Here is a 5,437-nt window from a genome sequence, read left to right on the forward strand (position 1 = left end):
ATGAAGTCGGCCTTATCAATAGAGACTTTTAATAACTTCATTAGTGATGGTGATTTGGTGGGCTTGGGTTTCGAAGGGAAAAAATTCACTTGGTGCAATAGACAATACGGTGACAAGCTAATTATGAAATGACTGGATAGATACCTTTCTACACATTATTTCAGAGCAAATTACCCACAAGCAACAATCCTACATTTAGACGATACAGGCTCGAACCATTGTCCTTTGATGCTACTAGCGGACAGGGAGGAACACAAGGCAAAAAGAAGATTCCGATTTCAAGAAAGATGGTGTGACAATGAGAAAGTTCTTAATATGGTGAAAGAAACATGGAGGACTGAATTTAATGGCTCTTCAATGTTCAAGCTGTTCTCTAAACTAAAAAATGTAGGCATGTTTTGGCAGAATGGCAGAAGTTCGGCTCTAGCAATTTGCAAAAACTAATCTCTAATATGAAAAATCAATTGGAGCTGGAAAAATAAAAGGGGACAGAAGTAACAAGATCAATTATTTTACAGCTGGAGGATGAATTAGCTTAAGCCTACTTACAGGAGGAGAGGTATTGGAAGGAAAAAGCTAGAATTCAATGGTTGAAATAGGGTGACCAAAACACAAAATTCTTTCATGCTAAATTCCAAAGTAGAAATCGAAAAAATAAGATTTTCAGACTACAAGACAGCTCGGGTAATTTTAGCACAGATCCTGGAGGCATTGCTCAAATTGCCACTGAGTACTTTAAGGAGTTGTTCACTTCCTCTAACCCCTGTACTGCTTCGGCAGAATTGCAATCTTTGGAGAGGAAAATTGATGATATTAATCGAATACTTACTAGAAGCATTTCGAAGGAAGAGATCAAGAAAGCTACATTCTCCATTAATCCTTTCTCAGCCCCAGGAGATGATGGATTCACTGCAAAGTTTTATCAACATTACTGGGAGATTGTTAAAGGTGATCTATGTAGTCCTATTAAGAGCATTTTCTCTGGATGTCGGATGTTAAGGGAATTCAATCACACTCATATTTGCCTAATCCCGAAGATGCAAGGCACATAAACCATGAGCCAGGTCCGCCCCATTAGCCTCATCACGGTCCTCTATAAGATTATATCTAAGATTCTTGTCCACAGAATGCAGGGTATTTTGGATAAAATCATAAATGCTAACCAGAGTGCATTTATTAAAGGTTATCTGATCAGTAATAATATACTAATATCTCATAAGTTTATGCATTCTTTTAAAAACAAGAACCATGGTGATCATGAGATGGAAATGAAGCTTGACATGAGCAAGGCTCACGATTGGATTGAATGGTGTTTTGTTTGGGAAATCATGGAGAAGTTGGGCTTTTGCTCTAAATGGATTGACTGGATCAAGGAATGTGTTACCACGGTGTCCTACTCTGTTACTGTGGATGGTCAACCTCATGGTTACTTTAAACCATGCAGGGGATTGAGGCAAGGCGATCCTCTTTTTTCCTATCTTTTCATTCTTTGTGCAGAAGAATTTTCCTATCTACTCCACAGAGAAGAACAGAGGAGAGAGATCTTAGGTCTATGACTCAATGGTAGATGTCCTACGATTAGTCATTTATTCTTTGCATACGACTAAATCCTGTTTTGCAAAACTAATGAGCAGGAATGCCAGAGATTGCTAAAGATTTTGGAAGACTATAAAAAAGTTAGTGGGCAACTTATTAACTTCTCGAAGTCTTCAGTATTCTTTAGCAAAAACACCCCAACACAGATTAGAGATGCCCTAGCCAAATCTCTACAAATTTCACATGTGGGCAGACAGAATAACTACCTGGGACTTCCAGCAGTTGTACATAGATCTAAGAGGCAGACTTTCAATTTCATTAAAGGAAAGGTGGAAAGGAAGCTACAAACATGGAAGAGATCTCTCCTATCTGTTAGTGGCAGAGAAGTTTTGGTGAAGACGGTAGCTACTGCAGTGCCTATTTATACATTGAGCTGCGTTAAGCTCCCTGACTCATTGCTTGAGAAAATACAAAAGAAAATTCTGAGTTTCTGGTAGGGTCAGAGAGGCTAAAAAAGGAGGCTACAGTGGGTGAGATAGGATATAATTTATAGAGAGAAGAAGTATAGGGACTAGGTTTTAAGGATCTTAAAGCGTTCAATTTAGCTATGTTAGTCAAGCAAAGCTGGAGGATTCTTACCAAACCTGAGTCCCTAATAAGCAATATCTACAAAAGCAGATATTTCAAATATTTCTCTTTTCTACAAGCCCCAACAAGTCAGCAGTCATCATGGGCCTGGAGAAGTCTACTAGACGGAAGAAGAATCCTGGAGGAAGGAATCGAATGGAAGGTGGGAAGAGACAATCAGATTAGGATATTTGAAGACCCATGGCTAAGGAAGTTTAATCCTATTTCAGACTACCAGCAAAACAATCACAATCCAAACATAATATGGGTAAACCAACTCATCAACAACTCCAGACACTGGCAAGAAGAATTAGTCAAAATCATATTCAAAACCGATATTGCTACTGAGATCCTACAAACATCTATTTCAGAAGATGGGGAAGATAGCATTACCTAGAAGTGGGAACGAAACGGACACTACTCGGTGGCTTTTGGGTACCATACTGCTTTTAGATTTTCTCACCCTCTAATTCAACATCTCTCGGAAGTGTACAGAGAGAAGAGAGTTTGTAATAGCTTGTGGGAACTGCGGTGTCCACCAAAGGTCAAAGTCTTCCTCTGGAAAGCTCTCCACGATGGTCTGCCTGTCCGACACTGATTACACAATAGATTGCTGACGATCGAGGATGTCTGTCCGATGTGCTAGAAACTAGGGGAAACAGTAAATCATTGCATATTGGACTGCAAGCTTGCAAGAGAAATTTGGAGAAAAGCTAAATTTGAAAATTTCCTCACCTTCAACAGCTCTGAAAATTTCTGGAGGCGCTGAATGAAGCTTATAGAGGCGCTGAAGAGAAGATCCGATTGAAAGACGAACACTGCTCTTGCTGTAATTTTCTCTTAGAAGAACTGGATAGCACGAAACCTTAAAATCTTTGAAGCCAAGGACTCTTCTATTGATGTGCTCTATTCATCTGCCGTGGAACTCCTAGAAGAATTTGAGAAGAGAAATGAAAGGTAGTGGCTACAGTAAATAAATTCAGGTTGTCATATTTTAATATTTGTAATGGGTTAATAGTATAATGAGTTAATAAACAACCTTTTTATTTCATTGGCTGTCCAGATAGGACTCTTATATTTTGTATATTCATTTTACAAATATAAATGAATATATAATTAACTTTAAAAAAAAAAAATACTCAATATTGAATAACTCAACTGTCTTCGACGGTAGTATTTTCCTTAGTTCTTACTATTTTGTCTAACATAATTAAATTTGTTCATTTGCAAAAGAATCGTTAGCTTATTATTGCAATATTAGTATTACATTTTTCTTAATTACAATAATAACTCAATATTGGATCATTTATGATTATATTTTTAATATTTTATTGTGTTATTTAAGTCTATATTAAATACTAATTTAAAAATAAAATAAAATAAAATAATATGTCTTCTCAAATTTAAAGACAATAGAAACGTATGTGACCGTTTTTAATTAGCCATTAAAATTTATATGGAGAACACAATTTTTACCGAAACTGATGATGATGATTTAGAAAAAAAAAAATAACTATTAAATCTTTTTTAATGTATGAATTTTATATTTTATCATATAATATTTTTTTCTTTGCACATTAATGGTTCTGTGTTATTTTTTCACAAATTTTCTTTTTCTGTGATTTTGTTATTGATATTTTTCCCACTTATTTTGTATAGTTCACATTTTACTTTTTTCAAAGTTAATCAACATTAGTGTTTCATAGCATAAGAAAAATTGTTTTCTACAAGGCATATAATTAAGATTCAACGCTTTCTTTATTTTTTTTTTTCAAAACTTAAAAAACTAGAAACAGAAAACCTTAAAGAGCCAAAACGGTATTATTATTTTTTTGTTATTGGTTTGTGGACTTTTTTTTTTAATTAGAGTACTATTTGTTGAGCTAGAAATAATAGTATTAGTATTTAGACATATAAAATTTGTTTTATCTTTTTGTTAATATTAAATTAAGAACATAAAAAAATCTAAATGATTTGAATTTATTACTGCAGAGAGCCAGAGGCAAATAATAAATAATTCGATTGCAAATGAAATTAGTGAGTAGAATCTTGAAGTGAATAATATTTTTTTAATGAGATGATAGAAGAGGCAGTTGGTCAGTTGATACAGAACAATTTTAAAAAATGTATCAAGATAAAATTGAGCAGAAAATTGTAAATTCTGATGTTCATGGGAGCAAGAATTTTAAACAATGTTTAATGAAAATGAATTTTCATATCAGGTGAATTAAGTATATCAAATAAATAATATTAAAAGTATTATCATGGCTGAATTTTTAAATATATATTTTTGAGAGATGGAATATTTTTATTTTCTTCATCTTTAAATAGCATTTGATTTCTACAATGATAATGCAAAGTTTGCTGGTTTTGGTGCTAAAAAATATAATACTTAAAAAAATAATAAAAGAGAATATATATGTGAAACAATTATTTATATGTTTTCGTGAGAAATTTAGAACAAAAAAATATTATAATATGAAAAATAAGAAAAGGGAGCTAAAATCTAAGACTTGTTGTGGTTGCCAAACATAAAAATAAAAGATGGCATGTGCTTTTGTTGTTCGTTTTGTGGTTTACACTGGAAGATGGCATATACTTTTGTTTGTTGAATCGCACAATCATAATTGTTTTGATCTTAGGTTAATTGATTTTCTTCTTACACAGAAAAATGACAAAAGTTGATGCTGATAAAACAAACAATAGAAAAAAAAAGCAGACATTAGCACACCTTATATATATATATATATATATATATATATATATATATATATATATATATATATATATATATATTAGCTAATCAAATAGGTGGTTATGAAAATTAATAATGGATCCAGAAAATTATAATAGTAAAAACAAAATAATATATAAAAATAATAAAAAGTAATATCAATATATTTAGATATTTAAATTTGGGAATATGTTAGTTAATCAAATTTTTAATAAATATAATTAACACATTAAAAAAAAGATTAATTTATATTAAAAGTATTTTTTTTCATTTCAATGTTTTGGTATTATTGCGTGATATGTTTATTATTAATATCAGTGCCTTGTTAAGTATTTTATATTCGTCAAATTATATTTTTATTGATTTTTTTTATCTAATACAAAAAAAATATAATTCAATAATTAAAGAATCTATTAGGAATATAACTCGAATTAACTAATTTTAATTTTTATGAAAATTGTGAGAGACAAAAAATTGTGAGAAAAATAAAAATTTAAATCAAATAACCACATTTTTTTTATATATAAGTATAGATAAGAT

At 31.5% G+C, this 5,437-nt stretch overlaps 1 pseudogene; it reads left to right on the top strand.

Moving 5' to 3' along the window:
• The first annotated feature begins 4,234 nt into the window (after positions 1-4,234).
• LOC148572722 (uncharacterized) lies at positions 4,235-4,962 on the top strand (annotated as a pseudogene).
• Positions 4,963-5,437: the final 475 nt, after the last annotated feature.

This window comes from Arachis ipaensis, chromosome B3 (assembly GCF_059453495.1).
Source record: "Arachis ipaensis isolate K30076 ecotype BB chromosome B3, ASM5945349v1, whole genome shotgun sequence".
NCBI lineage: Eukaryota > Viridiplantae > Streptophyta > Magnoliopsida > Fabales > Fabaceae > Arachis > Arachis ipaensis.